Consider the following 10810-nt stretch of genomic DNA (forward strand, 5'->3'; position numbering starts at 1 on the left):
TGGGTTTTTTAAAGAAATGTAAAGTTTAAGTAAACAGAACTTGCAGATTTTTATTTTGTAATCATATATTTTTATTGATCTGAAATTGAAATATTTGAGTTAGCTAATTCATACATTTATCTTCATGTAATCTCAAATTTTATGTAGTTGACACATATAGCTTTAACTAGTAAAATTTTTAACTTGACTAAAACATGTCTAAAAAATGAGTGTAACTAGTTTGATACTTTAACTAGTTAATTCCCTTGCTAATTGGTTACACAATACTTTGGTAGCATTATAGCATAACATAGCATGGCACCTGCTGAAAGATGAAAGCAATATAATACATTTAACATATATCTGTTCTCAAACTAAGCTCATGCTCCACCATGATGATAATCCTACAAAAAAATAAAATAAAAATAACAGAACCTCTCCTAAACAGAACATTAAACACGACTAAATCTCCAATATAACATTAATCTTGCACAAAAAACAAACATAATATATCATTTCATTTTGGCATTTCCTGTCCCTTTTGAGTGTCATGGCAAAGCATGCTGGAAATGTAAATCTCAGCCAAGTGTCAGGTAAATTTAAGTTAGTTTAAAATAAAAGAAACAAGTTCATAAAAGTCAAAACAATAAAATGTGTCAGTTTTGTGACCTCAAAAGAAAAAGAAGTTCTAAATACTCATAAAAGTTAATTTATTAAAACTAATTTGTTTCATTTGAGTTGGCTCAAATCAATTAATTATTTTGAGCTTTAGGTTTTATGGTGTAACCAAAAGAAGAAACGAAGAATGTTGGTATAACCAAACAGGTGATGGCTCCAATTTTTTGTTGAACTTATCCATTTAATTATCCATTTACCTCGAATATTCTTTCATATTTCAGCAGCAAAGTAGCAGATAGCTAAAATGTTTGCAGTAGATTAACATCGACATGCTATTTTTGCACTATTTCGTCTTTAACAAGATTACCAATTGGCTCACACACATCAAAAGTTTTTCTTCTGAGGAAAGCTAGTGACTTCTGTTTGGTTGTTGGCTTAAATTTTTTATAGGTTTTTCCAGAAGAACAGAAAAAGAAAGTGAGCGAAAAGGTCTAGGCCATAATGGGCCAGAAACTGAAACAGGCCCGAAAAGCCTTTATGGAAGTGCCAAATATGAATCATTGTAGTCCGGATGCCAGACGGGCCTCTCCTGTGTTGCTAAGAGAGCACCCCCCATCCCCCCACCCCATCGAGGAGTAGCCAGAGGGGAGGCGAGCAGGGGGCTAAGTGCTTCAGATGGCTGTACAGTTTCAGTTGTGTTAGATATGACTGGATGCTCCTTTTCCTGTAAAGGCCACCTGGGTGGTCCGAGGCAGGGGGCTGGATTTTAATACTGCCACCTATTAGCTCCAGTGGGTTGTGATTTATGCAGCTGTCAGCTTGAACTTCATCAGGCTTGCAGGCCCTGGTGAGTTGTGGGCACCCAAATCGGGACCCGAGCCTCCCGGCTTCTCTCTTAAGGAGCTAAAGTAAACGTTCCTCTGAGGGAGGGAGAGAAAGGAAAGCTAGAGAACGAAGAAAAAATGAGAGGAAAATACTCTGTGCATACCTCTGTCTTGCTCAGTCTCCCTTCTGAAATATGTCCCCTTTTGAATGCTTGGCCTGTTGAGAGGCGCAGAGAGAGGGAGAGGGCAAAAAAAAAGATGTTTGAAATTGAGCGTAATAATTGTGTTTAGACGCCAAGAAGGTTTATGTATATGCTCCTTTACATGCTCCTACCCATAGAGAGTTTGAACAACTTTTTTTTGTTTTCTGCATGTAAACCATGTAGGAAGAAACACACAAAAAAGAAGAAAAAAGGCAGAATTTAGAAAACTCATTTCCATATTGACAGTTCCTTCTAAATTAAAATAGAAAAAGAATGTGTCAAATTCCAATCTCTTAAAAATTACTCAATTTCTTCTTTAAAATAACTTAATACATTTATTCAATAAGTATGCAGTAATGATCAAAATTGATAGTAAATGCATGTATATATATTTTTATTATATATATATATATATATATATATATATATATATATATATATATATATATATATATATATATATATATATATATATATATATATATATATTACATTCTATACATCAAAGAATACAGTTTTTTTCACAGTTTCAACAAAAAACATTAAGCAGCACAAATGTTTTCAACTTGAATAATAATAAGACATGTTCAAAAATTCAGCTTTGCCATCACAGGAATAAATTACATTTTACAATATTCAAATACAAATAGATTTCTTTTCAATTGTAATAATATTTCACAATATTATTATTTTGACTGTATTTTTTCGTGTATTGTACTTCGTATAAATGCAGCATTGGTGTAGCCTGACAAGCCAGACCCACATCAAGATGTTTGGTCTGGAAACTCAGCATTGACAGGGCTCAATCCGAGGGGCGGGATAAACGGTTGTCTTTCAAACTCCCTCTGCACGCAATTGGATAGCGCTACGAGCTCCGCTGTGGGAAAAGGGAAGCTGTGTTCGGAGTTTTGCCAACCAGATACAGCGAATGTTTAATATATCAACGAGCTCTGCTTCACGTTGCAGCCTACAACCAACCAGAGCAACGCAAAGCAGAATTCGTTTAAACATTCGCTGTATCCGGTCGGCAAAACTCCGAACACAGCTTCCCTTTTTAAGAATGACTTCAGTGCCGTTGTTTGTTCTTTTCGCAGAGAAAAGCTCAACTCCAAGTTCTCCAGAGACACAGTCAAAGCTGATTCGAAACACCGCCATTTGCCAGCTTCTGTGTTTATTTGAAGCACGCAAGCGCAACTTGGCCGCCGTCGGCCCCGCACACCGACTCTATACACTATGTGATTGGCCTGATCGGAGTTTGGTTTTTACAGCTCAAGGTGGAGATCAAGCGGCAACCTCCCGCGATCTCTCTTGAAGCCAATACGGAAGTAATGCAAACTGTAATTCCTTAACTGGCCACTAGAGGCAGGCTCCAGAAGGGAGCAGAATCTCATTGAGCCCCATGTTAAAATTCTCAACTTTACAGCAGAAAAAAACCTGTTTACAGCCTGGTACAAATTGTGGTTTTGGCCATAAGTTTAATTTTGATCTTCATGACAACTGTGAGGGGGGTGATTTTTTTTATAACTCATTCGTTTACGTTATATAAAGCCTTAAATTTCTGCAGAATTAAGGGTGTGGTTACAAGTGGATAGCCATTTATCTGCTGTCTATAGTCATTGCGTCACCTCAGCTCCATGCACATCCCGCCTTTTTGCCCATTTTCAGTTATCTGGGAGTGACACGCGATGACTCGCTCACAAGATGGCACCGCCCAGCTCGCCCATACTTTACGCTTCAGAACGGCTTATCAGAATCCTATGGGTGACGTCACGGACACTACGTCCATATTTTTTTACAGTCTATGGTGGAGATCCACTTGTCCGTGCAACACTTCTGACACGTCGCGCTCCACTTTATACCAATGGGTGACGTCAAGCAACTTTAACACGCCCGCATAGCATTCCGGGAAGGCAGCGCTGCATTTGAACCGATTTTAACGCACAAATGACGGGACACGTTACAACATCACGCTTCATTCGTGTCGCGAAAGTGGATCTCCACGGTCAGATGTGTATTGAGAGTTGCTAGACGATACTCACGGCAGATTAGACTTGCTGCCGCTAGGGTGCGTATAAATTTCTAGGCTAGCATTGGTGAGCATAAGAGACTTCTTTTAAAAACATCTAACCAACCCCAAACATTAAATAGTTAGTATACAGTATAAAGGTTTTTATAGACTAAATAGCAATAACTCAGTCTGTAATATCTAGGTCTGTCTAAAAGCAGCTTCTACAGATCTACCTGTCAAGGAACCCTATTAAAAGGGCCTCAAACATTTTGTCAGTCCAAACACTTTGCATTGACAGATGACTTAACTGACTGAGAGATGGCTGTAATTTGTGAAAGAGCACATTAAAGCCCAAAGTATAAATTCCAGCCAGCCATAACCAATGCATGCCTTATGTATGTGTGCAAATTTCAGCATACAATATGGAGTACTTTTATGAGTATGATTTTTTCTTTTGTGGCAAAGTAGCCCTTTAACATTGTCAACAAGTGACTATGTCAGCAGAAGAAGCTCGTTTCACATCCCTCCCTTTACTATAAATGTGGGAAAATGCACAACACAAAACTCTCAGTCGCTCAATGCTGCCTTAATCACCAATCAAAATAACACCCTGATCTCACCACGGCTTAATATAAAACATCAGCAACACCACGAAGAACACATGTCTCTTTTCTCTATTCATTATGAGGAAGGTGTAAGCACTAGCATGGGGTACTCACTAATTGGCCACCAGATGGTCATTATGTGGCATGTTGTGGGGGGTTGGGCTTTGGAGGCTTGTTGCTGAGCACCTGGGGTGTTTTCTGATTGGAGGTTTTCTTGACAAATGATTTATTCATGTCATGTCATTGGTCAGACCTCTGTAGCCACAAGGCACAAATTAAGGGGTTTTCAAAAATGCCCAGGCCACGGGCTAGAAAGACTGAGCTTATTTACACAATGAGTCTTTAACAATGTAAGGGGTCAGATCATTCATTTTGTTCGCTCTTTAGTGATTCACAGCATGCATTAATGTAATGTAAGTGTTTTGGTAAAGCTATAACTTCAATACATATCTAGAATGAATGGTCTTTCTTTTTATATTTTTTGTCTGTATATATCCTTAGGAGCTTTTCAAGGCCAATTCTGCTGCAATTATATATGCCTAATTTATGATGTGGTGTGCCTGAGTGCAAATATTTGATTTCACAGTGTTCTATCTGGAGTTAAACCCATATTATGTACTTCAAAGTTGAAAAACGCTTGCACATGCGTGGAGTGTGACGCTCGCCTCTTCAGCCAAGCTGCATGCAAAGCGGTTTGCTTAATTTACATCGGGTCATGTGCAGAGGTCAAATTTGTGATTTTGCAAAAAGGCTTTGCTTGAGGTCACCAGCAAACATTCCAGATGTGCCAAAATCAAATTTGCATTAACAGAACCGTGTAATTTTGTGACATGATGACATGATGGATAGATAGATAGATAGATAGATAGATAGATAGATAGATAGATAGATAGATAGATAGATAGATAGATAGATAGATAGATAGATAGATAGATAGATGTAATGTGTACAACTTGATGATGTGTCAAATGTATTATATTTAGAAATTAACATTGCCAAGTAAATACTGTCCGTTGCTAGTACATATATGCTAACCATTTTGAGCAATTGTGTGAGCATTATTTCGTTTCATTTGTTTAGTATCAGCACTTCTATAAATGTTTGCTGATGAGCCATGTCTCTATTCGTGTGTGTCGTAGAGTCTTGATCCAGAACAACGAACCCATGCATGCACCCCCTCTGTCCTCCTACTCTGCGTGTTGTGTGCAGAAGAAGCTCCGTTTGTTTAGTTCAATTGAGCATTCTAACTCCGAATGGCCAGGTGCCCGGCGGAACATATGGTGAGAATCTTACCCGAGGCAGGGAGATGAGGAAGATTCATGGAGTGCAGTGCTCACCGGCTCTCTGGGGCCAGGGGTCAAATGAAGAGAAGATTAGACTTCAGTCTTCTGTCTCCGTCTCTCTGACTTGTGGCGTTTGTAGTCTTGGAGAGAAACGCCATCGTGTGGGTGTCAGAGAAATAGCAAGTTAGCAACAAGTAGGGTAAATATGCACCTCTTACATTTAAAAATGTAAAAATAATTTAACTATTATCTAAAATAAGTAAAATTTAATTATATATATATATATATATATATAATATTATTTTTTGAGAAGGACCTATATATATATATATATATATATATATATATATATATATATATATATATATATATATATATATATATATATATATATATATATATATATATACAGGTCCGTCTAAAAAAATGATAAAGTTCATTATTTTCCAAAATGTAATGATAAAAATTAAACTTTCATATACTTTAGATTCATTGCACACCAACTGAAATGTTTCAGGTCTTTTATTGTTTTAATACTGATGATTTTGGCATACAGCTGATGAACAATTAGCATATCACTCTCATTCTCAAAAAATTAGCATATCATGAAAAAGTTCTCTAAACGAGCTATTAACCTAATCATCTGAATCAACTAATTAACTCTAAACACCTGCAAAAGATTCCTGAGGCTTTTAAAAACTCCCAGCCTGGTTCATTACTCTAAACCGCAATCATGGGAAAGACAGCTGACCTGACTGCTGTCCATCATTGACACCCTCAAGCGAGAGGGTAAGACACCGACATTTTATTTTTATTTTGAACGAATAGGCTGTTCCCAGGGTGATGTATCAAGGCACCTCAGTGGGAAGTCTGTGGGAAGGAAAAAGTGTGGCAAAAAAACACTGCACAACGAGAAGAGGTGACCGGACCCTGAGTAAGATTGTGGACAAGGACCGATTCCAGACCTTGGGGGACCTGCAGAAGCAGTGGACTGAGTCTAGAGTAGAAACATCCAGAGCCACCGTGCACAGGCGTGTGCAGGAAATACAGGTGCCGCATTCCCTATAGGTCAAGCCATTTTTGGGCTACGAAGCAGCACTGGACTGTTGCTCAGTGGTCCAAAGTTCTTTTTTCGGATGAAAGCAAATTTTGCATGTCATTCGGAAATCAAGGTGCCAGAGTCTGGAGGAAGACTGGGGAGAAGGAAATGCCAAAATGCCTGAAGTCTAGTGTCAAGTACCCACAGTCAGTGATGGTCTGGGGTGCCATGTCAGCTGCTGGTGTTGGTCTACTGTGTTTTATTAAGGGCAGGGTCAATGCAGCTAGCTATCAGGAGATTTTGGAGCACTTCATGCTTCCATCTGCTGAAAAGCTTTATGGAGATGAAGATTTGGTTTTTCAGCACGACCTGGCACCTGCTCACAGTGCCAAAACCACTAGTAAATGGTTTACTGACCATGGTATTACTGTGCTCAATTGGCCTGCCAACTCTCCTGACCTGAACCCCATAGAGAATCTGTGGGATATTGTGAAGAGAAAGTTGAGAGACGCAAGACCCAACACTCTGGATGAGCTTAAGGCCGCTATCGAAGCATCCTGGGCCTCCAGAACACCTCAGCAGTGCCACAGGCTGATCGCACGCTGCATTGAGTCATTTCTGCAAAAGGATTCCCCACCAAGTATTGAGTGCATAACTGAACATAACTATTTGAAGGTTGACTTTTTTTTGTATTAAAAACACTTCTTTTATTGGTCGGATGAAATATGCAAATTCTTTTTCATGAGCTGTATGCCAAAATCATCAGTATTAAAACAATAAAAGACCTGAAATATTTCAGTTGGTGTGCAATGAATCTAAATATATGAAATTTTAATTTTTATCATTACATTATGGAAAATAATGAACTTTATCACAATATGCTAATTTTTTAGAAGGACCTGTGTGTATAGATGTCTTAATTAAGCCCTTGTCAAACTGAAAAACGAAATTATGAATGGCTACACATCCCAAAACCATCGTGTTTGCCTTCTGGAGCGTCAGTGACTGTTTGAACCTTTTTTAATAGTCGTCTTTGTGTCCCTCAGTTGTCCTCAAAGTGAAAAGATTGATCTCAGTGTCATACAGTCACTGCTGAGGAGGGTTCAAATATCCAAAAGATGCTGGAAAACGAAAGAATTTCAGGGCCTGGAGGATTTTTCTGAAGAAAGTTGGCCAGTTTAACTGTTCGGGACAAACAAGAGACAACCATCATAAAAGATAATCCAGGGAATGACGCACTTTATTAAGAATCAATTGCTCAATCAAAAACTTACTTTAGCTTTTCTTCTAAAACTAAATATTTTTTTCTATTATCACTGTAAAGCTGATTTGAGGCAATCTGTGCTGTGAAAAGGGCTATAAATGAAGTTGACTTGACTTGTATTGGTCAGTTCAATTGCGAAAAAATGCGAAAGAGAGCATTACTCATGCTCTGGCATCTGAGAGCAACTTTCTTTAAAAAACCGGAAGCAATTTTTCTAGTAGGTTAATCATACTTTTTCAGATTTATCCATATGTCTGCTCTTCTCTTTTTTCCCAGACATTTACATTTTTGAACATTGTATGAGACATGCATCAAGTGTATGCTAATGAAACAAATCTTTAAACGTTTCAGAAAACTGATACGTACTTTCTAAGTATGGCCATTGGTGCACACTGAGCTGAGGAACTATCTTCCATTTTGAGGACCTTAATAGAAATGCAGTAGAGTAAAAAGTTTGATATTTGTCTTTCAAGTGAATTTAAATCATAAAATAATAAGTAAAGTACATACTGTAAATGTACTTTGTTACTGTATACCTTTGGGGACATGTTATAGCGACTTAGCTACCCTAACTCTCTGTACACAAGCAGCTGAGCATTTCAACTTTGACAATCTAACAGATCACTGAATAAAATAAAGGCTAAGAATACACTCAGTTGAATCATTTTCATGTGTTTATTCATTCAAAAAAATACATTAAAAACATTTAAAAAGGTGGACATTTCATAAGGTTTGGACCATGGGTAGTACTGTAAATAAACAACATTGCAAATATCTGAAAATAATTTTGTCCAAATATCTGCTCTAATTAAATACATGTTTATAAAATGAAATATGAGTACAAGACATAATGTATTGTTCTGTTTGTGGTTGTATTTAGATTAGACTGAGGTAGAGATGTCATCATCCCTGCAAGCATGATAAAAGCAAAGCATACAGCAAACAGCTTTTCAAAAGCTTTAGCAAGTATGCTACATGAAAAAGCACCAGTGATATTTTATTAAAAAACATTTGATTACTTGGTTTCTCATGATGTAATAAAACAACAACAACACAACTCTAACGGTGGGTGAAACCTGCAGCAATAGCCTCATTTTCTCAAATGTTGGCATACCTTTACATAGCATAGCGAAGCATCGTTGTGCTTCCATGAGTTTTATGGAGTTTTGAGGTCAATAAAACATAACATTGTCACATTATCTGGTAGTATAAACTAAACCTGACACCCACCAACAGAAGGTGCATATCCCAAAGAAAAATCTTGCTACTAATTACAAAGTTAAGCTACTTGTCTTCACCATTAGCCATGTGTAGACGATTATATACTTTTATTTTATTCTGATTATTCAGTTACATAACCAAAAAGAAAAAGTAAACTGTTCATTCTCTTTGTGCCATGGTGATCATCCACATTGTGAGGAGACACTGCTTCTCTGATGGACAGGGTTTTTCAATGCTATGGTTGAGCTTGTTAGATCATTCAGTCCGAATCGTATAGAGGCCATAGCCTGGAATAGTTGGGCCTGAAATTCAGTCTCTGGCTTTGCCATCTCCCAGAATTGCTTCTCCTTTGGAGTAAGTTCATTTCCTTCAGGTATCTAAATAATGAGATATAGGACATGATGAACTGTTACTTTAAACCGATAGTGCTATACTGCCATCACATGGCACAATTAAAAATTGTGCAAAATTGTGACTTTTCCTCCTTAGTATTTTTGTCTTGTTTTAAGTCCATCTTAAAATTCTTACATTAAAGCATTTACTAGACTACTAAGTAAAAGTTCTTGTTTTGAAAAACTCAAAATTAAGCAAGCTTTTGCATACAATAAGCAAAATAATCTTGTTTTCTGTTTGAATTAAGATTACTTTTCTTACCCCATTGGCAGATTATTAATCTTATTTTAAGCAAAAACTCACTTAATTTTGAGTACTTAATTTTGAAGAATACTATTAAAACCACAACAAGACGAGGAAGAGAAGAGAAGAGAAGAGAAGAGAAGAGAAGAGAAGAGAAGAGAAGAGAAGAGAAGAGAAGAGAAGAGAAGAGAAGAGAAGAGAAGAGAAGAGAAAATCCTTACTGCAGCGGACACTCTTTCCAGCCATATTTTCTCCTCGTCTGTAAACTCCATCGCAGAGCTGAACCCTGTAAATAATCTCAATTTATGATTGCAAACTAATTTTCCAAACTAATTTTTTAACGCTAAAATTGAAAGAATTGAGACAAATCGCCGTAAACGCACAACAGCTTAACCAGACAAGTCATATTTATTTTAGAAAGCTTGCACAAGGTTTAAGTGGTCTATGTGCATCAAAATGAAAGTGAAATAAAATAAAATAAAAAAAAGTTTGCAAATAAGGAGAAAAGAAACTGTTACAAATAAAATTTGATTGATTATGTGTCCTATAAAAACACTCATTTTTAAATTAGAAAATCTGAATTTTAAAATAGTAACGTTAACTTGCATACCTGAGTTATGTAACGTGCTTCTCGATAGCCTATAACGTTAGGTCAGATTTAAGGCTAACGTTAGGCTAGCCTAAGGCTATACATTATACAATATCGTCTGGTGCTAACTAAGCAGCTAAATAGTATTAATAGATCCTGTCGGTCGTTCTATACACATAACGTGATTTTGACTTACCTTTTGAGAAAGATCCTTTATCGTTAAAAAATTAATCCCTTTTTCGTTTAAAGCAGCGCCGTGTTCCGTTTATAAGTGGACGTTAAATATAATGTCTGTGAAACAACAGAACTATTTTTGACTGAACGCGAGCAAAAAAAGTCTATTTGTGAGTAAACATGACCAGACAATCAGCTGTCTCGATCAGCCGGCTGCGGAAGGACGGGAGGGGAAAACCGATCCTCTACTAAATAAAAAGAAACTATAGCCTATGTGCGAAAAATACACCGTTTTATTAATATATAACGTTAGCTACTCGTGTTTATCCGGTTAGCACGATCTGCACTCACGCGATTTCCCCTAAAT

General features: G+C 37.1%; 2 long non-coding RNA genes across 2 annotated transcripts; both read right to left on the reverse strand.

Annotated features, from left to right (window-relative positions):
* Positions 1 to 259: 259 nt before the first annotated feature.
* LOC137071866 (uncharacterized) lies at positions 260 to 5658 on the reverse strand. The gene is made up of 3 exons (XR_010904529.1): positions 5531 to 5658; positions 1586 to 1638; positions 260 to 1517 (listed from the first exon to the last, which is right to left on the reverse strand). It is a non-coding gene; the product is annotated as an uncharacterized lncRNA (long non-coding RNA).
* A 2826-nt stretch (positions 5659 to 8484) lies between these two features.
* Positions 8485 to 10274, reverse strand: LOC137070825 (uncharacterized). The gene is made up of 2 exons (XR_010904351.1): positions 9902 to 10274; positions 8485 to 9421 (listed from the first exon to the last, which is right to left on the reverse strand). It is a non-coding gene; the product is annotated as an uncharacterized lncRNA (long non-coding RNA).
* Between the last annotated feature and the right edge of the window lie 536 nt (positions 10275 to 10810).

Source organism: Pseudorasbora parva, chromosome 3 (genome assembly GCF_024679245.1).
Source record: "Pseudorasbora parva isolate DD20220531a chromosome 3, ASM2467924v1, whole genome shotgun sequence".
Taxonomy (NCBI): domain Eukaryota; kingdom Metazoa; phylum Chordata; class Actinopteri; order Cypriniformes; family Gobionidae; genus Pseudorasbora; species Pseudorasbora parva.